Genomic DNA, 26,877 nt, shown 5'->3' on the forward strand with positions numbered 1-26,877 from the left:
CCTTCCCTCGGGACTGTGGATGGAAGGACAGAACTCCTTAATGGAAAACCTTTCATCATATCCTCATTCTACTTTGAGCCTGGGACCAGGCTAGGTCTCCAGCCTACAGCTTGCAGGAAGCCTCCTATTTTATCTGTTTTTCTTGTTACATACTTTGATGAGCCTAGAATAGTTACCATTTTCATTTACTTTCAAGGTCTCCTACAATGGCAGAAAAGAAAATACAGTAAGGATTGGACCATGTTGTGTTGTGTTTGTTCATGGCTTGGTGATTTTAAAACACAGATAGGAAACAGTGGTAAAGTCAAAGACCCCCTGAATAAGCACGACAGATACCTGTGGGTAGTATTGGTATTAGAATAATATTGAGTCTTACCATCCATGGACAGTGGATGTCTAGACATACATTTAGGTCTTCGAAAATATCATTCACCTATGTTTGCTAATTGTTGAATTGCTTCACCCTTTCATTAAATTCATTGCTAATTGTTGAATTGCTTCACCCTTTCATTAAATTCATTCTTAGGTGTTTTATTTGTTAGAGGCTAAATGAATGGATTTTCCTAAAAAAATCTATTTCTTATTATTTTCGGCTGTATGAACAAAACTGACTTTTGAGTGTATGTGTAGTACAATTCAAGTTTACTTAATGTCTTCACTTGTTCCAGTAGTGTTGTGGATTCTTTGGGATTGAGTATTTAAAACTCTATGTCATCTGTGTATTAGGACAGTTTACTTCTTCCATTCCAATTTGGATGACTATTTCTTTTTCTTGCGCGTTTGCTCTGGCTGAAACTTCCAGTATAATGTTGAATAACAGTGATGAAAGTGAGCTAACATCTTGTTCCTGACCTACTGGGAAAGACTTTCAGTCTTCCGCTTTTGAGTGTGTTAGCAGTGGGTTATGTCAGTGCAGCTGTGAACAGAGTGGAATGTGTTCCCCCAATGACTGTCCACTCAGAGAGCAGCAGAAAGCCCCCAGGATGTGGGGTGCCTGTGAGTGCATTTCTAAAATCCTGGAATAGGAGCTAATTGTCTAAGACCTACATTTTTGTGGTTTTGAATTACATATTTCTTACTAATATGCATGTGTTCCAGTTTTAATAATAAGATAATGATAGTATGCCTGAAATGTTTGTGTTCTTAAACTTTAAAAATTCCGAAAACCCTATTAAATGAACTTTTCTTTTTACAGGTTATTTATAAAATAGTACTTTAACTGGAGCAAGAACCAAGTACTCACCGGAATCCTTGAGGACCATGAGAAGTATAAAGATTATTTTGCGGGATGTTGGTGTATTTTCCTGATGATAGATATAAAGCCATAAGGTGGTAATATTTTATTCCAGATATTAATGACATTGAACCTATGTGATTGTGAATCTAAAGCAATGGAAATTTTTAAAAAATTTGCGGAATATAAACTGCCGTTGCAAACACTAAGTATGTATGAAAAGATTGATATAAAATTAAATAGAAATTTAATCACTCTGTAGGCAAATGACTCAAAGTATAAAAACAAAACATTTCATCATAAAATAAATATAAGAAACTAAAATCTAATGATTGTAGGAATACAGTACATATATACACAAAGAACATAATTTAGAAATGAAATCCAGTGTAACTTACTGAAATAACTTAGATAATTGATTTTGAAAATATATGGACCTTTAGATTTTGGTGATGTGGTAATGTTCTCTTCAAGGGAGGAGTACATATAAAAGAAGTGTCAGTTGGAGAAAGACAAAATAGATAACAAAGGGTGCAATAGAAGTAATGAGAGTGAGGGCCCGTTTATAAGAATGATAGAAGTACAGAATCCAGAAATATCAGGAAGAAAGCTTTCATCCGTCAAAACCTTTCATGAAAAATCTAGAAAGAGAAATCTGTGTTGTTGAGAAAGCTGTTTTGAATCTCACTTTAATCCACAATTTTTTAAAAGTGTACGAATACCAACAGAAAAAAATGCATGTTACTTTCAAGTACCTGTGTAATACAGGGAGAAAAGGAGTAAGTGAAGAGTATCTTACCGCGAATGAAAGCTCTTCGTCATGACTACATGATGTTCTGAAATATACTTTCTGAAAAGAAGATAAAAGGCATTAAGAAAATGAAACAATGTATGATAAGACATCATAAGTTGAAAAAAACTCATAGTGAATGAGAATACCATAATAAGAACAATGGGAAAATAGTTCAAAAGTGAAATGTAATCTCTTAAGAAATAGGGTGACAAGATGATACTTAAGTACAAAGTGAAGGTTAAAAGAATAGAAAGAGCTAAAAAGAAATTAAGTGGAGAATGTTAAAATTCGTAAAAAAAACCTTTCTGAAAAGATGAGGAATGGTACAGATGGTCCAGTATTTGCACTCTGGAGTGCCTGGACCAGGAGGCGGGTGGGGCCATCCCAGTCCCTAGGCCCTGGCTAGGCCCTGTGGTCTGGGTGGGCCTGCATGTGGGTGGTCCTGGAAGCTGCCCCCTTCCCTTTCCTCCCATGATGCTCAGCTGCAGGCTGCAGGCCTTGGCAGTTGGTGGGTGGTCCTGGAAGCTGCCCCCTCCCCTTTCTTCCCATGATGCTCAGCTGCAGGCTGCAGGCCTTGGCAGTTGGTGGGTGGTCCTGGAAGCTGCCCTGCCTCCTCCCATGATGCTCAGCTGCAGGCTGCAGGCCTTGGCAGGTGGTGTCCAGGCTTCAGTAGCCAGGCCTTGGGTGATGGCTGTGGCTCCCCAGGTGCCAGGCCACCTTGAGCTCTGCAGCCTGGGGATGTTTGTGGTAGGTGTTAGTCCTGTGCGGTGAGGAGGGAGCCGACCCTTCTGCTGAGTTTCTTGTCCTTTACTGCACTGAACGTCCTGTGGCAGGAGTGGGAGGTGGTGCATTTGTCTGCCGTGGACCTGAGGGGACTCCAGAGCACTGATTTGTAAATTAACGTGGTGTGTTCCTGCTTGTCCAGGGCAGTCCTGGTTTATGTCTGTTGTCCTACTTTTTCATGTCACTCCCTCTCACTAAGAATATCCTGATGTGACTTTATGTTATATGGTCATGTTATTGGGTGTATAATGAAATTTACTTAAGAAAGTTTGACTTAATGGCTGAATAACTTAATAATTCAGGTAAAAGTTTAAAAATAGGATGTACGATCAATCACAGATATATATGCTTGTACCTGGCTGGCCTATTCATTCAAGGAGGTGAGAGAAATTGTAAGTGGATGTCTAGGAGGGGGTAGAACTGAGGGAATGGACTGGAGAGAGAGTGGCTTACCTTTAGTTGTGTACCTGTTTCAACATTTGATTTGTTTATTAATATGAGCATGTGTTTATTTTCCACAAAATACAAAATAATAAATACAGATTATGGGGAGGGGTCACTCCAGGCATTTGAAGTATGTCCTGTTATGTGCATTTTCCTTCCAGGAGGCCCCTAGTCAGCTGAACATTCCTAGACAATAGGACAAAATTTTGGTTTTATATTCCTGTCCTTTGTTTTTTGAAATGTCATTAATTATTGATTCAAAAAATTAATGACTATAGGGTTATTCTAATTATACTTTTGTTCCTGTATGAGTTTTGTTAATTTGTATCTTTCAAGGAGTTTTGGGTCATTACATGTAAGTTATCAAACTCTTGGACATAGGGTTGTTCATAGTCTTGTTTGAGTATCCTTTCAATGTGTAGGGAACTAGTAGTGATGACCCCTCTTCCATTCCTGGTATTGGTAATTTGTATCTTCTCTGTTTTATGTTTGATTAACGTAGAGGTTTATCAGTTTTATCTTTTCAAAGAACAAACTAATGCTTAATCTGGGCTTAGTTTTCATTTTTTGCGAGTAATGTGAAGGAGTGCACTTGCTGGACTGTATGATAAGTGTATATTTAGTTTTAAAGAAACGGGTAATTTTCAGAGTGACTATCATCTTTGAGCACTAAAGAGAGATCCAACTTCTGTGCATTAGCAACAGCATTTGGTATTGTCACTTTACATTGTCTTAATAATGGTGTAATTTGCATTTCCCTAATTGTTAATTATATCATTGCATCTCTTCATGTACTTATTTCCTATCTGTGTATCTACTGTGGTGAAATGTTTGTTCATGTATTTTACTCACTTTCTAATAGTAATGTTTTTATGATTGAAGTTTGGAAATTCTTTTATTATATTCTAGATAGGAATTTTTTTTTTTTTTTCCTAGAACCATGTCTGGAGTTTGAACCTGGGATCTCAAAAGTGGGAAGCCAACATTCAACCACTGAGCCAAATTGGCTCGATCAAGTTGTTTTTTTTTGTTTGCTTGCTGGTTCTCTGTTGTTTTTTTTTTTTTTTTAAGAGGTATTGGAACTGAAGCTGGAACCTCCCATATGGGAAACAAGCACTCTCGCTTGAGCCATATCCACTCCCAATTTTCTAGATATCTGTTCCAGATATCAGCTCTAGATTTCCTAGATATGTGTTCTTTCTTTGTCATAAGTTTGCAAATATTTTTGCCTGTCAGTAGTTTGCCTTTATAATTTATCATTTGCAGATCAGTATTTTAAAGTTTGTTGAAGAACGATGTGTCATTTTTGTTTTTTTATGGATCTCTCATTCAGTGCACTCTTCCTTAGGATTCTGTCTCCATGTTTTCAAATATCAAATAGTTTTGATGATGCCCCAGTATTTCTATTGCCTATTCTGACCACTCCACTGATTCTTCTGCTTCTATGTAAAAATTAAAAAAAAAAAAAAACTTTTTTGTTTTTAAAGTAGCTTTAAATGACATAAATGTTCCATCATAAATATAGGGGATTCCCATGTACTCTACTCCTTCCCTCTACCACACTTTCCCCCATGAACAACATCTTTCATTAGTGTGGTCCATTTGTTACACAGCTACTGCTTTGTCTAATCCACCATGTATCTTGCCGGGACTACTGTGAGAGCTGCCTACCTGGTCTGCATTTTGATCTGCTTGCCACTGTGGTTCTTATCTTGTAGCCGTTCTTATCTTGTAGCCAGAATGAGCCTGTTAAAGCCTGAGTCAGATCCTGTCCCTTGTTATTCTTTACTGAACCCCCATATATTCCCAGCTATAGTAAAATATGAAGTTCTTATACTGGACTACAATGTGTGCACCAAGTTTTAAAAACAGTTTTATTGAGATATATTCACATACCATACAATCTATGGAAAGTGTCCACAGTTACTTTTAGTATAATCAAAGAGCTGTGCACTCATCAACACAATCAGGTTTAGAACATTTTCTCACTCCAAGAAGAAAAGCCCCATACCCCTTAGCAGTCACCTCTCAATCCCTGTCATCCCTCAACCCCATCCTTAGCTAACAACTAATCTTAGTCCATCTCTATAAATTCCTTTATCCTGACATTTTATATTAATGAAATAGTAGAATATGTTAGTACTTTATGTCTGGTTTCTTTCACTTAGCCTATTGCTTTCTTAAATTGTTGAAAATTTTTAATAGTGAAGTTGTATGTTTATAGAAAATTCATGTAAAAAATACAGTGTTCCCATGTATCTCTCTATTGACACTTGGCATTAGTGTGGTACCTTTTTTAGGATTGATGAAGGAAAATAAGATATTACTGATACCTATAGTTCATAGTTTTCATTAGGTGTTTTTTTCCATATACCATTCTATTATTAACAACATATAATAGTTTCATACATTTGTCATAATTCATGAAAAAATAGCCTTGTATTTGTACTATTAACCCCAGTCCATCATCCACAACAGTGTTCACTTAAACAATCCCGTGTTTTGGCTTCTAACTTTCCTTTCTAGTAAAGTACATGACCTTAAACTCCTCCTTTCAATCTTACTCATAAACATAATTCTGCACAGTTAACTACATTCCCAATAATGTGCTACCATCATCACTATCCTAAATAGAAATTGTGCACAATTCAAGCATCAACTCTACATTTGCTATACCCATTCTGTCCCTGGGTAAGTTCTATTCTAGATTCTAAATCTCTTGAGTTTGCTTATTATAATTAGTTAATATCAGTGAGATCATACATTATTTGTCCTTTAGTGTCTGGCTTATTTCAATGCATATAATATCCTCAGGGTTCATCCATGTTGTCACATGCATCTGGACTTCATTCTTTAATAAAGCTGGATAATATTGTGTTGTATGTATTTACCACATTTTGTTTATCCATTCCTCTCTTGGTGGGTATTTGCTGTTACCTTTTGTATTTTGTGCGTTAACATTGGTACACAAATAATTGTCTTAAATCCTGCTTTCATTTGTTTTCGATGTATATCTAGAAGTGGGATTGCCAGGTCATATGTTAATTCTAATTTAACTTTTTGAGTTACTGCCCAACTGTTTTCCATATTTGGCTCCATTATTTATATTCCTGCCACCAGTGTATAAGGTTTGCTATTTATATACATCCTCACTAGCACTTGGTATTTTCCAATTTTTAAAATAATAGCCATTTTAATGGGTGTGATGTGATAACTCATCATACTTTTAATGTGCCTTTCCCTAATGGCTGATGAATTTGAGCATCTTTTCATATGCTTATTGGCCTTGGAGGTTAGCTGGTGACTGTCTTCCTTGTCCCCTTGTCACTGGCTAATTCTTTGATGTGGAAATACCTCCTCACCACTTGGCTGCTTCCTTCTCCTCTGATCCCCAGCTCCAATCTCGTCTCCTCTGACTTGGGTAAAATAATTTTTTTGGGGATTCCAGGGCTGGACATTGAATCTGGGACCTTGTTTGTGGGAAGCTGGCACTGAACCACTGAGTCAGTTGGTTTATTCATTTGCTTGTTTGTTTTTAGGAGGCACCAGGAACGAAACTTGGGACATCCCGTATGGGAAGCAGGTGTCCAACTGCTTGAACCACATCCACTGCCAATATCTTTCTTACCTGCTCTGTTATCCTACCACTGACCCCTCATGTTGTATTTGCTGATTCTTTAGCTTTTGCTCCCTGGATTGTAAATGACTCCTATAAGGTTTACATTCCTCTCTCCCTGCCCTGGGCCTAGCACAGGGTCACATATACAGTCATCACTCACTCACCATTTAGTAGAGTGAAAAGAGTGGAGGACAGTGCCTGGTGCCTGGCTCTTTCCACCATCTGTACGATGCCTCTCCTGGCAGGGGAGGTGCTTTCAGACCATCACATCTGCAGGACTTGGATGTAGTTGAGACTCGCTGTGGGCTATGAGGTCAGCCCAGCTTGGGTGGAATTGTGACTCCTGTGAAGTCATATTCACAGGGTGTAGCCTAACGTTAGACTTCCCTGTACCTAGATCCTGACATGTACTTGCTGGGTCACTTGAGGGAGAGTACTTGAGATCTTTGTGCCTGTCGCTCATCTGTAAAATGGTGATTAATAAACATACCTAAGTTTTAGACTTTGTTTTATAATTAAAATCTAACGTTAGCTTGCCTGCCTCCTCAAGCAGTCTCCTTCCATCCTTTATTCCTCCGAAAGGAGAGTCATAGACTCAGTGGGTCCTATGCGTATTTTAAGAGAAATTGTCCAGAAATATGTCATATCTTAGGTATATGCATTTTACTATACAGAGCAGAGGTGACTTTTCATCCTTTGTTCGCTCTGGTCCTAGGGCCTTGATGTCAGTCCCACACTCTCTAGGTGAGCTGTGATTTGTCTAAACCTTAATTCAAAGCAAAAATAATCACCAGCTTCAAAACACTAGATATATCAGATGTGTTTTATTGTGTGTACTAGCGATGACTCTGCCCGTTCCACTGTCAGACTCCCCTTCCCTGGGCCCACCCTCTTCACCCCAGGCTCCCCATCTACCATTACCTTCCCCGAGGCTGCTTTTACCCTGGGCACCCCATCTGTCCTTTCCCTGGATCCACTATATCTTTTTTCTTTTTTTTAAGATTTACATTTTATTTCTCTCTCCTCCCCTCCCACCCTTGTTGTCTGCTCTCTGTGTCCATTCACTGTGTGTTCTTCTGTGTCTGCTTGCATTCTTGTCAGCAGCACCAGAAATCTGTGTCTCTTTGTGTTGAATCATCTTGCTGTGTCAGCTGTGTGTGTGGCGCCGCTCCTGGGCAGGCTGCACTTTTTTCATGCGGGGCAGCTCTCCTTGCAGGGTTGTACTCCTTGTCCATGGGGCTTCTCTACACGGGGGACAACCTGTGTGGCAGGACACTCCTTGCATGCATCAGCACTGCGCGTGGGCCACCTCCACATGGGTCAGGAGGCCCTGGGTTTGAACCCTGGATCTCCTGTGTGGTAGGCGGACGGTCTATCAGTTGAGCTAAATCCCTTCCCAATCTTGAATTCCCATCCCTTAAAGTCAAAACACATTTTTAATATTTCTGGGTCAGGTTTCTACTCAGGTTTCATCTGTCGTGCTGCTTTCCTCACCATATTAACTGGGACATCAAAACTTTAAAGAGTTAAGTCTGGCTTCATCTGTCTCCAATTCTACACATCAGTGGCTTCTTTATACTTGATTTACAGAGAATAGATAAATTATATAAAAGAAAAAGAACCAGGTTTTTAACATTTATTTCTCTCCCCTCCCCCCCCACCCTGTAATCTGCTCTGTTTCCATTCACTGTGTGTGCTTCTGTGACCACTTATCTCCTTATCAGCGGCACCGGGAATCTGTGTTTCTTTTTGTTGCGTCATCTTGCTGTGTCAGCTCTCCGTGTGTGTGGCGCCATTCTTGGGCAGGCTCCACTTTCTTACGCGCTGGACGGCTCTCCTTCATGGGGCACACTCCTTGCGCGTGGGGCTCCCCTACGCCAGGGACACCCCTGCGTGGCAGGGCGTTCCTTGCGCGCATTAGCACTACATGTGGGCCAGCTCCACACGGGTCAGGGAGACCTGGGGTTTGAACTGTGGACCTCCCATGTAGTAGGCGGATGCCCTATCCATTAGGCCAAGTCCACTTCCCAGAACCAGGTTTTATTTCTAAAATGTCTGGAAGACTGACAAGAAAAATGGGAAGGGCAGGAGGCACCTGTGGGCAGCAGTGGACTCTGCTGGCTCCATGTCCGGAGGGGATAGGCCGAGGCTTCCTCTCCTGTCTGAGTAATCTGACTGCTGGGATCCTTCCAGATGACAGCCCCAACCCCCAACTTCTGTAACAAAACTGCAGGAAACAGAGAGGAAATGGAAACCTTAGTCTTTGGGGCTCCATTTGGCTCTAGGAGTGCAGAGAACAGGTGTTGATTTGTATAACACTTTTAAAGTTAACAACCCCTGGTCCAGCCTGCAGGAAAGTGGACAAGGCTGCTTCTTGAGGTTCTGCTGCCTCAGGCCAGCATTTGTCTCTTAAAACTTGTCATGGTAGAGCCGCACGTGGAGAGAAGTGAACGGGCTGAGGGCCCAAACAGTTCTGTCTCCTGCAAAGCCCTGACTCGTGGTGACAGAACCCTGTAGGCAAGGCTCCTCCTAGTGGGTTCATGAAATTAAAGGCTGGGATGGATGTGAATGTAAATCCAGTATGTCTCTGAGAGGTGCCAGGTCCTCCACAGGAAATAAGGGGGCCCTGCTGGGGCACACCCCTGGGTGTTGGGCAGCATGTAGGGCATTAGTGCCTTCATCCACAGGGTTATTCTTAGGGGTGCTGGCCCCTATGTTGGCCATCGGGTGCTTTGGCTCCAGGGCCCCAGGTCTTTAGGCCTAAGCTTACCCCAAAGTGATATGTGGTGTGGGGGCCCCACTCCTTTCTCCTCTTATACTGAGTGCATCAATGTTGGAGCTCAGATCTGTGATCTCCACTTGGCTCCCAAAGCTCTTATGGGCTGCTGAAACCCGACCTGGAGACGACTGGAGTGGTACTGCCGAATGTTGAGCATCGCTGCTTCATGCTGGGGTTGAAATAGGTCACAGCACAGGGCGTGTTGGTGGTGGCTGCAAAGCCAGAGGCATTGCCTGTGGTGGAGGAGAACACGGTGGGGGTGGACCCAAAGGCCAGCTGGAGCCTGGCGTGGCTGCCCAAGGTGAAACCTCTAGGTATCAACCCACCAAAGCTAGCAGTGGTGATGCTCAGGTGTACCTGGCCTTTAGCAGAGGCTGAGGTGGGAGTTGCCAGGTTTTCAAATTGGAAAGAATGGTCAAAGCCGAGGTTTCCAGGAAGCTGCCCACTAGGGACTCCACATAGGAGCTGGGGTGCTGCTACAGGGTTAAAGGGGAGTTTACACTTTGGGGTCGGGCTGCAGAATCCAAGTGTGTGCAGGCTGGGGGTGTCTGTGGCTGAGGCAGCGCCGCCGCTGGATGTGCCTGAAGGGCCTGGTCAGATGGTAAGAAGCTGGCACTGGAGCCAGCAGGAGGCCCACAGAGCAGTGGAGGGGGGAGGGATGTGGTATTCATCAGGGAGACCCGATGGTCAGAGGAAGGTGGGCAGTCAGGGCTGCAGGTGTGCTGGTTGAGGGGCTGGAAGTGGCTGCAGAAGCAGCCTCTGGAAGGCCCGTGGAGTGAGGGTCCCCAGGCCTAGTGGTGGGAGGGGTGTCCATGAGAAGGAGTCAGGGGAGTCCACACACGCCGGAATCGCTGAGCTCATTCTGAATATGATGGGATACCTGCGGAGGGAGGAGGTGCTGGGAGCTGTGCGGAACTCAGAACTGGCATCAGTTGTAGCTGTCACAGACTCTGGGATGCACAGGGACTCCTCTCTGGAGTCTCCCCGAAATTGGCTTGACCATGCAGCAGCTGCAGGAGCAGGCTCTGGGCTTCTTTCACAGTTCCCACCTTCTGTGGTGCCGGGATCCAGGGCAGAAGAGGACCTAGCACACAGCCCAGCCTGGTTGGTATCTGATGGTGGGGTGGCAGCAGGGCTCAGCTAGGTGAAAGAGGCTGAGGGGAGAGGGTGTGCCAGCACGTCAGGTGGGGCTGGGACAGTGAGGAGAGAATGGGTCTGCTGCGCAGCATTTCTTCTGAGGGAAAGGACCCTCTGAGGTGGCTGCTGCAGTGGATCCCAGGATGAGCCCTGGGCCTGGGGAGTCCTTCCCACATCTCCTCAGCTGTGTACTATTGTGGGGGATGCAGAGGCAGCTGGTGGAGGAGCAGGCCAGGGAATGTCCTAGAAGGCTCTGAGGTGCTGCATTCTGGGGTGCTTCAGTCTTACCACCCGGGGAACTGTTGATTCGTCCAGCGCACTGTTTCCTTTTCCTGGGTCTAGATTCTCAGCAGTGACTCAGTACCCTAGCTGGTGTGTGTGTTTGTGTGTATGTGTGTGAGAGTGTGATGGCAGCCTCAGGTGGGCCCGTCACCTGTGTGACAGCAGAGGAATTTTACGTTAATGGTGCCTGGACTGTGGAATATGGGTGAGCCATCCCCTAACTTTTTTCTGCTCTGAGGTGACTGAAGCCTGATTGATCTGGATTTTTCTCGGGGTTTTCATGGAGGCCGAGGAGATAGGAAGATGCCCATCCTTGCTCACATTCTTTGTGTATCTGTAAAGCAGCTGGGAGACAGACAGGGCTGGATCTCTCCTCTTCTCAGGGGCAGCACACCTGGAATGGAGCTCTCTGAGTTCCTGACAGCATTTCCTATGTGCATGGTTCAGAGAGCTCCAGGAGTTCTGGGTGGAGCTGCTTTCTGTGCTTTGGCAGGGAGTTTTCTCTTAAGGCCCAGGTATGGGCAGGAGGGAGGCCAGGCTTGCCCTGACCCTCAAAGGCCTAACGCAGACTCTGCAGTCCCGGAGCCATCGGAACCCTTCTTTCATTGTCCTGATAGGTCTTTGGCCTTGTTAGGAGCACAGCTTGCCCAGGGAACTGCACCCCTAGGATTAGGAATGCCTGAGAATTCAAACTAGGGGGCCATGAAATGGAAAGTCATACGTAGGTTCCTCCAAGAAACCCAGACCCCAGTGACGACCACAACGAAAAACGCTGTAAGTTGCGTCTAGTTCAGGGACATCATTTGTTTGTCATTGGTTAGAATTCCTCTCTAGGCCACTAGAATTAGCAACACATTTTCAACCATAGCTATTTATGTTCTTTTTCTTTTTTATAAACTTTAACCTCTGAATACTTCGTGTGTGATTTCAAAATATGTTCTGTGACTGAAAGTACAAGAAGAAAAAACAAAACCAATGTCATGCTGTAGCCAAGAGAAATGATTATTTTTGTTCACCTAAAATCCCTGTGTGCCCCTCTTTTAGCTGCTTAATTGTATGTCCTAGATAAAGGCCAATATGGTTCTCCTGTTTTTTACTTTGTTTGGAATTGTTTTCAGTGTTTGCTCTGGGGATAACTTCTCACATACTAATCAGTTAATTTTTTAACAATTCAAATAAAAGGTAGATCCCTCACAGTGATATAGAGTATTTAAACTCCTACTCTTGGTTATACTTGTCATATGCATTCTCTGTACATGTGGTATGGCCATCTACCCCCAAAATGGTCTAATTTCTGCCAAATATTCATTCATATATTAATTTAATGATATCTGTTCCTGAAGTTCAAAATTTTCCTCTTATAATTATTTTTATTCTTCCTGAAGATGTTTCTTTCGCATCTTTATAGAGCAAGTTGTCTAGTGATGAATTTAGATTTGTCTGTCCTTCCCGTTTTCTTTTTTGCCTTGAATCCTTGGACAGGTTTTGGTGTATGTAGTATTCTGGGTTGATATTATTTTATTTCAGCACTTCAAAGATCCTGTTTTACTCTCTTCTGGCCTCTATTGGGTCTGAGGAGAAATGACAGGCCTTCAAATTGTTTTTCTCCTATAATGTGTTATTTTTCTTAGGGTCCTTTCAGAATTTTTCATCTTCGATTGTCAGCCGATATTTTAAATGATGTGTCAGGGTGTGATTTTCTGAGCTTCTCAGATCTGTGTATCACAAGGTTGGGTAGTGTTCAGGCTGTTTTAGCCCATATTTATTCTGAACCATTCTGTGTCTTCTCCCTTCAGCATTTAGCATGAATATTGACTGTCCTACAGGTTTCTGAGGTTCTGTTAACTTTAGTTTAACCTTTTTGCCTGCTCTGTGTTCTTCATTATATCACGTTACTGCTCTGCGTTCCATGTCACTGATTCTTTCCTCTGTTACTTCCATTCTCTTATTTATCCCACCCAAGGAACTTCTGAATTGTGGGTTGTTGTGAACTTAGAAAACGAACATACATAGCATCATACAGGGCTCTCAACGTCACTCTACCACCAATGCCTTACAATGTCAAACATTTTTAATCTTTAAAGAGCATCCTCAAAATATTACTAGTAATCAAAATACCTTATGATGGTGTATTTTTCCCCAAACCCACCCTATCATCATTATTTTTATATGATTTATATGTGAATATGCATAAACAATAGTGTGTAGTGGAAGTTGTGAACTTAACAAAGCAAACGTGTATAACATCATGAAGGGGTCCCGTACATCAGCCCACCACTGCGGTCACCCCTCGGGCTGATGTGTGGTTTGCTGGCTCGGCGGGGGAGCGGCTGCGGTAGGCCTAATTCCGCTGCCCCCATAATAGGGTGGTTGGTCGGGTCCACCGCCACCCCTGAAGGGAGCTCGGCATGGGCGCAGAGTGCCCTCGGGTCTCCCCTTCTCGGCAGCCATGCTTCCGCGGCCGCCCCTCCTCCCGGATGGCGCCACACGATGCCTGTGGGGCGGCACCCTTCTTCTTCTTTCTCCCTGCGCAGGCGCAGGGCGGAAAATTCCAGTCTGCCCTTTTCCCCTCCCCCGACAGCAGCAACAGCCAGGCGTGGGCGGAAAAATCCAGTCTGCCCTTTTCCCTTCCCCCGACAGCAGCAGCAGCCAGGCGTGGGCGGGAAACTCAAGTCTGCCCTCCACCCCAGCAACAGCAGCCACCAATCCCTAAACCCTGCCCCTTCCCCCAGCAACAGCAACAGCCAATCCCTAACCACCACCCCTCCCCCGTCCAGTACCGCCCACTGACCTTTCGCCGGCAACCAATCAGAACAGGGCGTGGCTTCGACCAATCAGCCTTCCCCAGCCCCTATAAAACTGTTGCCTCTCCCTCAGTAAAGTGGACTTGCGTGTTTACCTTGTCTCTGCGGTAGTTCTTCTGCCGTGCACCCTCCAGTCCTGAGAGCCCCCGACAAGGGCCTGGCCTCCCTTGTCCCCAGTTCGTCGCCTGCTTCTCCGGGCGACCCCTTCGTCGCCAGCTTCGCCGGGCAACCCCGTCAGCCGAACTACTCAACCCCTGTGAGACCGATCCCTCGTCTGCTGCCGGACCGACCCCTCGTCCCAAGTGGGACCGACCCCTCGTCCCAAGCGGGACCGACCCCTCGTCCAGAGTTGGACCGACCCCTCGTCCGCAGCCAGACCCCACCTCTACCGACCGAGCAAGCCGCCGCAGTTGGCGCCCAATGTGGGGCAAGGCAACCGCACCTCTACCGACGGAGCAAGCCGCCGCACACTGCCAACAGTGTTCATTGTTACGTGACATTTGTAACAAAATATGAAAGATTGTAATCAAAATCTTACTACTAACTATAGTCCTTATCTTACATTTGGTGTATTTTTCCTCCAACCTACCTTATTATTATTTTTAAAACATTTTTTTTGACAGAAGTTGTAAACTTAGGAAACAATCATGCACATGTGTAGAATTCCCATACAACACCCCTCTAGCAACATACCACTGTGTGATGGCACATTTGTTAAAGATTATGAAATAATATTGGGTAATTATCAGGTTCATAGCTTATATTTGGCACATTTTTTCCATACTCGTACATTATCAGCACAGTACATCTTTGGTATATAAGCATGAATATTACGCTATTATTGTTAACCACAATCCGTAGGTCATTTCAGTTGTATTTTTCTCATGCTTCTCCATATTCCCATCCCCCCTGCAACAGTGATGTATATCTCCTATAGATCACAAAGGACACTCTGTCCTCTGTACCATCAACCAAAATTCTCATCCGCCTCTGTGTTTACTGTGTTAGCCCCTAGATTATTCCCTAGCTGTCTGTCAATTGCCTTTATATCCCTAGACTACACTTTTCAGTCACATTCCCATTTATATAACAGATGTTAATCACTCTAATATATTACCATTCAGCTATATATGTTTTCACCCTTTTACAGTACTTTTAATTAAAACGTCTGTATAAATTAAATATCAGTAGTCCATGTCAGTCCTGCTCTTATCTCCTTGAAGCATCCACTACCTACTACTGAGTCTTCAAGATACTTTACTACATTTTTTTCCAGAAGCTTTATGGTTTTTGCTTTTGTATTTAGGATTTGGTTCTATTTTGAATTAATTTTTGTATAAGATGTGAGGTAGGGGTCCTTTTTCTTTCTTCTGGCTATGGATATCCAGTTCTCCCAGCACCATGTGTTGAATGGACTGTTCTCCCTGAACTGGGTGCATCTGACAGGCTTGTCAAAAATCTCTTGACCCTTGATGTGAAGAGCTGTTTGTATTCCTTGAAAGAATCAGTTGATATCAAAAGTTTGGGAAGTCTAGTATTCAAGCCCCCAGCATTGTTGCAAGTATCTGTAAATCTGGTCCCTGAAGTAGTGAAGATTGATTGTCACTATGGGCCATGAGGGGAGGAGGGGAGAGGTATAGAATAGATGGAAGCAGGGTAACTACGGGGCAATGAAACTGCTCCATAAGATCATGTAACGATGGATATAGGCTTTGTTAATGTACACCAAAAATGTATACAAGTCCATAAACTAAAGTGTAAACCATAATGTAAACACAGGGAAACTAAAAATTTAGAAATTTTACAGTCTGAAATATAAACCGTAATGTAAACCGAAATGGAACCAGGTTTGGAAGCTATGTTTCCAAATCTATACACCAGCTGCAGCAAATATAACATGAACAGGTAAAAAGATCGTTGCTGGGGAAGGGGGAAAGGGTTTCATATTGAATATATGGGAATCCCCTCTATTGTGTATGTGAATTACTGTGATCTAAAACTTTTTTGAAGACAAGGTTAAAAATCAGAAAAAAAAATTAAAAAAAGAGGAATGAATGTAGACACTGAGGAGAAGAAATGAAAGAAAGTGCCTTGCCACTGTACATACAGGGCAACACCTATTACAGTGATGAAAGGCAAAAAGTTAAAAACAAAGCTTTATGATATTTTTTATTTTTATTAATACACCAGTTTATATTTTCTTTATCTTCATATTTCTAAATTAGTATGTGTATTTCTAATCTTTAAACCCATCAGTTTATTTCATTTTCCTATTAAGTGCATTTGGCAATATATTAGACTTCATTGTTCAAGACATTTTGGACCACAGAGAGTTTCACCTATGGGGAGGGGAGGAGCACTGTTGTGGGTTGTTATCAATGTGGGTCACATGATTGGGAGGGTGTTCTCCAGGGCATGTATATAGGGGCCATAAAAATGTTCTGATATATGTTGGGTATTTTTATAGTAGTTACAGTTACAGATGACAACTGAGGGAGTACAGAGTTCCTACTCAGGAGAGCTCTGTAACATTCCCCGATGGAACAGCAGTAATCCCCCAAGTGCAACAGCAAAGACCAACAAGGAAGAATGGTCCAACGATGAGCCCTTGATAATGATGACTATGCTTATGAGGCTGTGTGCCTGAAATGTGAACTAGGCCTAGAGCTGTAGGGTGCCTAAGAGTTACCTCTTAAGAGCCTCCATGTTGCTCAAATGTGGCCAATATCTAAACTAAACTCGGCACGTAAATGCAATACTTTCCCCCAGCGTGAGACATGACTCCCAGGGATGAGCCTCCCGGGCGCCGATAGATTATTACGTCACCAACTGGTGATGCAACTAGAAAGAGACCTTGAATAAAAGGTCAACTCAGACCAACAGAGTATCTCAGCCTACATATAGGATGTGTTAAAAACTGCTGTTTTACCTTGTATAAAAGGGGGAAATGGCAAAGAGAAATGAGTATATATGGATGACAGTCTTCAAAAAAGAGTTGGGGGGGGTCATCAGAGTGGTCGTGCTTACGCACACCTCAGCAGGACCCCAGAAACAGCTTAAGGAGATACAACCCTAGGTACTGGTTCTCCTGAAGGCTATGGAGACCCACAGAGTATATGGTCATGGCAGATGGATTTTGAGTTCTTTGCCATGTCAATAGGCCCTACTTTGGGATTTGTGCTCCTGAGAGTGATAGAGCTGGACTCAGATATGACCTGTCTACACATGCCTCTTCTGTCACTTTTACTGAGCCTGTGGTTCGTATTATGTATGGTGTGTACTCAGGAGACTTGAATCTCTGAACTGCCCATGTACCAGCTGGGCCCTGAGCCTCAGCAGAGTTGCAATCCCTACTCTCTGTTTCAGTGGACTTATCCAGGTCAGCTAACAGGGAGGTGAGGATGGTCAACCACCACACCAGGGAACGAAGAGTGCCTACAACTGCAAGCAGGAGAATTGCATTCATCAGTCATGAGGAATCTATGCCTCTTCTTTATATAGAGGTAGAGTGGACATCACCATCCCCAGGGTCCACAGAATGGAGGAATAAAACATGGATTAGAGTGGACTTACTGATATTGTACTGTGAAACTATTGTGACTAGTAATAGAAGAAATGGTATCATTGACGTGAAGAATGTGGCCACAGTAGATGCTGCGGGCAGGGAGAGGGAAGAGAGATGTGATGAGCGGGCATTTTTGGGACTTGGGATTTTCTTAAGTGATATTGCAGGGTCAGATGCTGGACATTATATATCCTGCCATAACCCACTGAATGTACTGGGGGAGAGTGTGAACTACAGGGTAAACTATTCTCCACGTGGTGCAGCAGTGCTCCAAAATGTGTTTGCCAAGTGCAGTGAGTGTGCCACAATGATGGGGGAGGTCGTTTGTGTGGGAGGAGTGGGGTGGGGGGCTGAGGGGTATATGGGAACCTCTTTTTTTATAATGTAACCTTTTTTGTGATGTATTTATCTTCAGAAAAATACAGATTACAAAAATGATGGAGGTGGGAGTTGGGGACTAGGTTATATGGGCACCTCTTATGTTTTTTTAATGTAACATTCTGTGTCATCTATTAACTTTAATAAAAAGAAATGTGTTAATAAAACAAAAACCGATGGTTTGTGAAACCATCACTTCATTTCCATTGGTCTATGTATCTGTCTTTATTTCAGTACCATGGTGTTTTCACCAGTATAACTTGGTAATACGATTTAAAGTCCAGAAATGAGCGTCCTCCAACTTCAGTTTTCTTCTTTAAGGTGTTCCTAGTATTCAGGACCCCTTAACCTTCCAAATAAATTTGATAATCATGCTTTCCAATTATTTTAAAAATGGTGTTGGAATTTCTATCAGAATTGCATAGAATCTGTATATCAATTTGAGTAGAATTTACATCTTAATGTTATTTAGTCTTCTAATATGTTAGCATGGCGTGTTCTTCCAATTATTTACAACTTTTAAAATTTCTTTTAATAATGAGTTGTAGTTTTCTGTATACAAGTGATTTACAATGTTAGGTTGATTCTTAAATATTGGTGTTTTATCTGTCATTTTATTTTACCATTCTTGACACTTTCGGTTACTTTTTCTTACATACTCTATATTTCTAGACTCTCCTGATTTTTCTTTTCAGGCTGTAACATACCCTTTAATATTTCCTGCAAAGCTGGTCTCTTGGTTATAAACTCTCTCAATTTCTGTTTATCTGTGAATATTCTAAACTCACCCTCAATTTTGAAAGACAGTCTTACCGGGTATAAGATTCTTAACTGGAAATTTTTCCTTCACAGTATCTTAAATATATCATACCAATGTTGTCTTCTTTTTATGTTTTTTAAGAATACCCAGTTTACTAAGGCGAACTTAACTTTATTGTTAAATATGTGGAATGTGGGAAGCACATGTGACTCATGTGATAGGGTCTCTGCCTACCATAGGGGAAGTCTCAGGTTTGGTCCCTAGTGTCTCCTGGTGAAAAAGAAGAGAAAGTGTGCCTGTATGGCAAGCCATTGTCAGCGTGACGAGCCAAATGTTTACACTAAGCCAAGTGCCCATATGGTGAGCCGAGTGTCCTCATGGTGAGCTGAGTGTCCACATGACAAACTGAGTCCCCACTTGGTGAGCCAAGTGCACACGTGGGTGTCTGGGTGGTATACTGAATGCCCACACGAGTGCCCGTATGGCGAGCCAGTGCCTGCATGTTGAGCTGAGTGCCCACACAGTGAGTCAGCACCTGTGGGAGTCATGCAGCAAGATGATGACACATTAAAAAAGAGACAAGGGAAGAGTCAAGGTGAAGCGCAGCAAGAGACCAGGAACTGAGGTGGTAGAATTGACAGGGAACTTCTCTCCAGATTAGAGTTCCCCAGGATGGAATCCTGGTGAATCTTAAAGGACAAAGATGAGAAGAGAATACAAAAAAGAGAAATTGATAAAGAAGATCACACAGCAAGTGGACACAGACAGCAATAACAGCAGGACAGGGGATGTAAAGAAAAAAAAAAAATATGGGGAAAGTAAGGGTCTTCCAGCAAGAGCCAGAAGACCTACTGAACAAATTCTAAAAGACCTGTAACACTCACCACTCTCTCTTGCCTCCATGGGAACTCTGTACTTAATCTTATTGGGTGTCCCTTATATGTTATGCATTGGCTCTCTCTTGCTCAGAATTCTCTGTCTTTGGTATTTGACATTATAATTAATATGTCTTGGGGTTGTACTCTTTGAAATTATACATAAGGGAGTGCGTTGTGCTTCTTAGGTATGGATATCCATGTCCTTTAATAGGGTTGTGAAATTTTCTACCGTTATTTCTTAAAACATTCCTATTACCCTTTTCCCCTTTTCTCCTTCTTGGACACCTTTTACACATATATTTGCACATCTTTTGTTGTCATTTAGTTCCCTGAAACCTTGTTCAATTTTTTCCATTCTTTCTTCCACTGTTCTTTTTTACTTTTGCTTTCAGAAGCTATTTCTTCCAGCTCATCAGTCCTTTTTTCTGCCTCCTCAAATCTGTTATATGACTCCAGTATTTTTAAAATTTCATTTATTGCACCTTTAATTCCCATAAGATCTCCAGTTTTTCTGTATGTACTTTGAAATTTGTGCTCGTCCAGTGCCATCTTTTTTTAGTTTTTTATTAAGTTGTCTTCTCTTTTTAAAAGATACATAGATCACAGAAAATGTTACATTAAAAAATATAAGAGGTTCCCACATATATCAACTGTCGCACATTCATTGCTTTTGGTGAATACATTTTGGAGGACTGCTGCACCACATAGATAATAGTTTACATTGTAGTTAACACTCTCCCCAGGCCATTCAGTGGGTTATGGTAAGATATATAATGTCCAGCATCTGTCTCTGCAATATCATTTAGGATAATTCCAAGTCCCGAAAATGTCCCCACATCTCATCTCCTCTTCCCTCTTCCTACCCTCAGCAACTACCGTGGCCACTTTCTCCAGATCAATGCTCCAGTTTCGACCATTAGTAGTCACAGTAGTTCTATAGTAGAATACCTGTAAATTCATTGTAATCTGTATTTTATTCCTCCATTCTGTGGACCCTGGTTTGGTGATGTCCACTCCACCTCTATATTGAGAAGGAGCTTAGAGCCCACATGGTTGATGGATGCGATTCTCCTGCTTGGAGTTATAGGCACTCTCAGCTCCCTGGCATGGCGGTTGACCATCTATACCTCCTAGCTGACCTGTGTAGTAAGTTCAACAAACCGGAGAGTAGGATTTGCAGCTCTGCTGAGGCTCAGGCACATGCCCAGTCCAGAGATTTAAGTTCCTTGGTATATACCAACCCCAACCAACCATGGGTTCAGTAAAAGTGATATAAGAGGCATGTGTAGAAAGGTCACATCTGAGTCCCAATCCATTAGACTCAGGAACACAAATTCCAAAGTAGGGCCCATTGGCAAGGCAATGGATATATTAGGCTTCATTTTTGAAGTAGTTTTGTACCATGGGGCGTTCAAGTATCGCAGGCGAGGAGCTTCAGTGTTGTCTTAATATATCTAATCTCTTTAGTCATCTCATTGAATTTGTTAAGGTGATTTGTTTGAACATCTATGATTAGTTGTCTCAACTCCTTTATGTCATCAGGAGGCTTACCATGTTTCTTTACCTGGGTCATATCTTCCTGTTTCTTTGCATGGATTGCAGTTTTTGTTGGTATCTTGCCATCTGGCTTACTAGATGTATTTATTCTGGGTGCAGTTTCTCTCTTTAGTTTAGTGTTTTTTTGTCCTTTCTCCCTTGCCAGTTGTGTAGTGGGAGCCAAGGATATAATTGGTGTTGAACGCAGTGGAGACTCAAGCTGCCCTTGTTTCCCAAGGACTGATGAATCTCCTCCCTTCTTTCTCCTTTGCAGGGTATGGATAGTGCCACAGCTGTGTGGAATGATCCAGGGTGCGCAGACCTAGACTGTAGTCACCTAGAGAGACTGAGGAAGCTTAAGGTCCCCTCCCCTGCATTGGCAGGGATAGAGCTGCATGTGTGGGCAACATGCTATGCTGTACATGTGCAAAATGACCATAGTTGCCCTGGTAGTCTTCCCAGTATTCAGTCTGGCAGCCGAATGTTCCTGCAGTTCTCCAGAGAGGCTGGTGCAGGGCCCGCCAGCTTCCTCCCTGGTAGAGGTGGGGTTGATGCCTAGGCTAGGGCTGCAGGCTGATCTCGGTACAAGAAGCCAGTCCCTACGATCACTATGATTTTCATCCAGCCCAGCTTCCCCTCATGCTGGGGGCAAAGTCAAAATGGTGTCCACTGGCTTCTTTCTGACTTGGACAGGTGCAAACTTTACCTGTTCTTAGGGTTCTATTTCAGCCAGCCATATTTACTAATCACTAGCTGCAGTTGGTGGCCAACCATCCTTTCCTTCCCTGTTTTTTGGAAAGGGAGCTTCCAATTCCAGAATAGGCCCTGAAGCAGTCAGAGTAGAATGACTGTAGTCCTGTGAGGCATGGCCTTTATTTTCCTGGAGAGGCTGGTGCAGGGCCCCACAGCCTCCTCCCTACTGGAGGTGGGGCTGGGGTTTAGCGTAGAGCTACAATCTGATAAGAATGGAAAGAAGGCTGTCCTTACATCACTGGAATTTTCTCCTTGTGCCAGGGGCAGAGTTAAAATAGTCGTTACCAGCCTTGTTGCCACCAGTGTGCGCTGAGGAGCGGCCTGGGGGCCTCCCGAGGTAAGGAGGAACAGAGCACAATAACACACAGTAACTCAATAACACACAGTAACTGCTCTGGAGACATAGGCTGGTGGGGCAGGTCTGATTTATTAGGGAAGTGCAACAGCTTATAAGGGCTGGAGTGGGGGTTGAGGGGAATGTGGCATGCGCTGATTGGCTGGGCAAAGGGGACGGAGTGTATAGGTTGCTCGCTCTTGTTGCTGGGGAAAGAAGCAGCTTTCAGGTTGGCGAGCCAGGTAGCGCCGGAGGCCATCTCGGTACAATCCGAGACATTTTGCTAGGCTGAGATGTGCTGCCTACAACACAGCCTCTTTCTGACTTGGATAGGTTCAAATTTTAGCCATTCTAAACATTATACTTTAGACTGCCTAATTTACTTTACTAATCAGTATCTGAAGCTGGTGCCCAGTCTTCTCTTCCTCTGCCTTTTTTGGGAAGTGGAACTTCTGATTGCAGCTGAGGAATAGCTCTGAGATGTCTTGTGCTGGCTCTGGAAGATGGGCGCCAGCCTCTGGGGTGTGGAGTGTTCTACTTATAAATCTTCTCTGCAGATGGGCAGTGTCTCCTTCCATGCTTTCAGGGATGTTGGAGGATGCTTCTTCTGGTCTCCTGGAGCCCCCAAACAGGTGCTTTAGTAGATAGCTCAGCGTGATTGCTAACTGTCCTGTGGCATGAACTGACTCTCGGAACTCCTTCCTCTGGCCACCATCTTGCTGGTTTGTCCCTGAGTTTAGATGTTTTATATGTAGGTCTAAAGTTTCCCTCTTACATCTTTTTGTTGTTTGTTTCTTTGTTTTGAACTATCTTTTCTTTCACTCCAAGGAGAGTATTTACCTTTCTCATTGAGCAGAGACTTAATAACTGCTTTGTCTCATCATTCTTTCTGTGGTTCCTTTGGGGCTGTATCTGCTGATTGTTTTTTTTCCCCTGGAGAACAGACCAGATTTTTTTAGTTCTTTTTTTTTTTTTTTAATTTATTAATTTAAAAAAAAATATTACATTAAAAAAATATGAGGTCTCCATTCACCCCCCCACTGCTCCCACCCCACCACTCCCCCCACAGTAACACTCTCCCCCGTCATCATGACACATCCATTGCATCTGGTGAGTACATCTCTGGGCATCGCTGCACCCCATGGCCTGTTGTCCACACCATAGCCCACACTCTCCCACGTTCCATCCAGTGGGCCATGGGAGGACATACAATGTCCGGCAATTGTCCCTGCAGCACCACTCAGGACAACTCCAAGTCCCGAAAATGCCTCCACATCTCATCTCTTCCTCCCATTCCCCGCACCCAGCAGCTACCATGGCCACTTTTTCCACACCAATGCCACATTTTCTCGATTATTAACCACAATAGTTCATGAATAGAATATCATTAAGTCCACTCTAATCCTTACTGTATTCCTCCTCCTTGTGGACATTGGCTTGGTTGTATGATATGGCATGATATCCTGGTTGCATGTGGTTGTTATTTAGTTGTGAGACTTCTGAAAGATTGATTTTGCTAGTTGGGACCTCTTGCTATTCCATATGAATTTGAGGATCAACTCTTTCCATTTCTCCAAAAAAAAAAGACCGTAGAGATTTTGAGAAGTATTGCATTTAATCTGTAGATTACTTTAGGTAATATCTTGCCATTTATTAGGTCTTTAATTTCTTTTCAGTAGTGTTTTGTGGTTTTCATTGTACAGGTCATTCATCTCTTTGTTTAAATTTATTCTCAGGTTTTTTTTTTTTTTTAGGTGCTGTAGTGAATAGAATAGTTTTTTTTAAATATATGTTTTATTTTTTTAGAAGATAAATAGATTACATAAAATTTTATACAGAAATGTAAGGGGTACCCAAATGCCCCACTCTCCACACCTCCCACTCTTCTCCACATTTAACAACTTCTTTCATTAGTATGGTAAATTCACTGCAGTTGATGAACACATTTGGAGCATTGCCACTAAGCATGGTTTACAGTTTACATTTAGTTTACACTCTCTCCCACTCAATTCTGTAGGTTATGGCAGGGAATTAATGTCCTGTATGTGTCGTTGCAATGTGCTTCAGGACTATTTCATGTCCCAACAATGACCCCATATTTTACACCTCCTTTTCCCTCTCCCTCCCTTCTGCTCCTCTAGTGGCCAGTGTTTCCACATCAATGATAAAATTTCTTCCATTGCTTGAATACCAGTATGTCTGTAGTAGAATACCAGTAAGTCCCCTCAATTCCATATTTTATTCCCCAATCCTGGAGATTCTGGGATGGGTGATGACCACTCGACCTCTAATTGAGGGGTGGCTTCAATCCTATATGGCCAGTGAACTGGAGAGTAGCTGCTGGAATTAATGGAAATGGTGTTTTTTTCCTTAATTTTTAAAAAATTTATTGAAGTATATCACTCATACAGAAACATGTAAACAATAAGTTTATATTAATAGTTTTGAGCTTACAAAGGAAACATATATAACATCAACAGGACTCTTATACCTCACCCTACCACCAATACCTTGCTTTCTTGTTAAACATTTTCCAGTAATGATTAAAGGGCAACATAAAATATTTCTACTAACCAAAGCATTTTTCCCCCAACCAACCTTGTTTTGTTATCTTTATCTCATTTATGTATAAACATACATAAACAAGTGTATAATAAAAATTGTGAACCTACGAAGCAAACATGCATGACATATGTATGGGATCCCATATATCGGCCCTCCATCAATACCTTTCGTTATCGTGAGACATTTTTTATAGATTATAAAAGAATATCGAGGAAATTTTACTACTAATTATAATCCTTTTATTATATTTGGTAGGTTTTCCCCCAACCCACCCTATTACTATTTTTTAATGTATTTTTATGACAGAAGTTGTAAATTTAGGAAATAATTGTGCACATGTGCAGAATTCCCAAACAAATCCCTCTATCAGCATACCACACTGTGGTGGAATATTGGTTACAGATTATATGATGATATCATCCAGTTGTTACCATATCGATAGTGTACATATGGCACATATTTTCCATACTGCACCATTACCTACACAGTATACCTTTGGCATAAATGCGAGAATACTACATTATTACTGCTAATCACAGTCCATCTGCCGCTCCAGTTGTGCTTTTCCCATGTTTGTCCTCTCCCACTGTATTGTATATGATCAAATAGTGATGTGCATTTGCTCCTTCTGACAAAGGACACTTGAATCTGTACCATCAACCACAATTCTCATCCACCTCTTGGTTTTCTGTGCTATTCAGTTCCTAGTTATTCTTTAGGCATTTACAAATGTAGACTGTTGAACGAGGGGCTCGTTGGGGTAAGGACGACGGAGACAGACTCACTCCGGAGACGGGTTCATGATGCACGTCTGCTTTATTGAGGAAGTTGCAGCGTTTATATAGCGGTTTGGCTTACGGGGCATAGCTGACAGGTGGAGGGCTCACGGGAGGAGGTTGAGGTGGGGCTGGAGACATTTGGCTCAGTGCTGGTGCGCCATCTTTTGGGTGTGCCCAAAAGCGTGTGGACTAGAGAGAGTGCTCATCTAGTCGCTCACAACACAGCCAGACTGAATGTCTCTGCCGCTCTACCTACATCTCCCCCTCTGTTATTAACTAGAGCCTACTATACTAATTTCCTTTCTTCAGTTTTTTGGGATAAAGCTTGAAGGCTTTTGTTGATACATCAATAGACAATACATATGACAACAATTAAGATTCCTATTATAAGCCATAGCAGAAGGTTGGGAGATGATAGGAGGGACTGTACATGCTCTAGTATTGCAGCTAGTAAAGAGGTGTCTACTCCGGAGGCTCAGGTGTTGTTAATCGATAAGATTTGGGATGTTAAGAGTTGGGTGAGGTTGAGGAACTGTGGAGCGTCCATGTCCACGGGCATAAGAAGAGGCGGATGTCGTACTGCGGTCCAGAGCAGCTGTCTGTGTGCGGAGTTTGTTGTGAAGATCGAGCAAATGAGGAGGAAGAGGGTTTCGGGTGTTGCAGGGGCAGGTGCCATACGTTGGGCTTCTGTGCATAATGATTCGATGTTTCCCCGTGTGATGCGACACGTGGGATGGGCAGGAGTACGGTGTTGATGGCATCGTCTCACAGGGCCGCCTTCTTCTCGCCTTTCTTCCAGGGACAGGTTATTTATGTCGCCTGCGAGTAGAGTGACTGTCTGGGGGGTCATCTTCGGCGGCGGAGGATCGGCCATCTCGTTTTTCGGTGGGCACGGCGAGCTGTATCAATCTGCTGGGGACCCAGATGGGCTGGTCTGCGTTTTCTGGAAAGACACAAGCAGACCCTCATCCCGGTATTAGTAGGAGATGGGGCCCATTCCATTGTTGCGTCAGGGGGTCTTTCCAGCGCACCAAGGGCATTGGTGTGGGTATAGAGTGGAGTCCTCCCCAGTGCTTGTTGGCGGGAGAGAGACCTTCAGAATTGAAAGAAAAGTAATTTAGTGTAATTAGGGCTTTTGTTATGATGTTTTTGAGTATATCCCTAGGGTCCTCCCCCTTTTGTTTTATTATGTGTTGTTTCAGGGTGGCATGGACACGTTCAACGATGGCTTGACCCTGTGGGTTGTGTGGGATGCCTGTATAGTGTTTGACCCGCCATTCAGAACAGAAGGATTGGAAGGATTGGGAGGTATAACAGGGTCTGTTGTCTGTTTTTACACCCCCATTTGTAGAATGGCCTGCAACAAGGCAGAAGTAGCATGACGGGTATGCTCACGAGAGAGAGCGGTGGCAAACACAAATCCGGAATATGTGTCAATAATTACATGGACATAT

The 26,877-nt window shown here is 43.1% G+C and overlaps 1 protein-coding gene and 1 non-coding gene across 18 annotated transcripts in view; one reads left to right on the forward strand and one right to left on the reverse strand.

Moving 5' to 3' along the window:
- Positions 1 to 26,877, forward strand: part of LOC131276914 (uncharacterized) — a 337,436-nt gene that overhangs the window by 85,764 nt on the left and 224,795 nt on the right. For 15 of the 17 annotated variants that reach the window (XR_011647776.1, XR_011647778.1, XR_011647775.1 and 12 more), the window contains one exon: positions 1,196 to 1,329. The exons of the other annotated variants lie outside the window; for them this stretch is intronic. The gene's annotated coding sequence lies outside the window, so the exon portion shown is untranslated. The remainder of the gene's footprint in view (positions 1 to 1,195; positions 1,330 to 26,877) is intronic. 17 annotated transcript variants of the gene reach the window in all.
- On the reverse strand, positions 19,399 to 19,460 carry LOC131276963 (U7 small nuclear RNA). Its single transcript, XR_009184178.1, has one exon. It is a non-coding gene; the product is annotated as a U7 small nuclear RNA (small nuclear RNA).

Source organism: Dasypus novemcinctus, chromosome 30 (assembly GCF_030445035.2).
Source record: "Dasypus novemcinctus isolate mDasNov1 chromosome 30, mDasNov1.1.hap2, whole genome shotgun sequence".
NCBI lineage: Eukaryota > Metazoa > Chordata > Mammalia > Cingulata > Dasypodidae > Dasypus > Dasypus novemcinctus.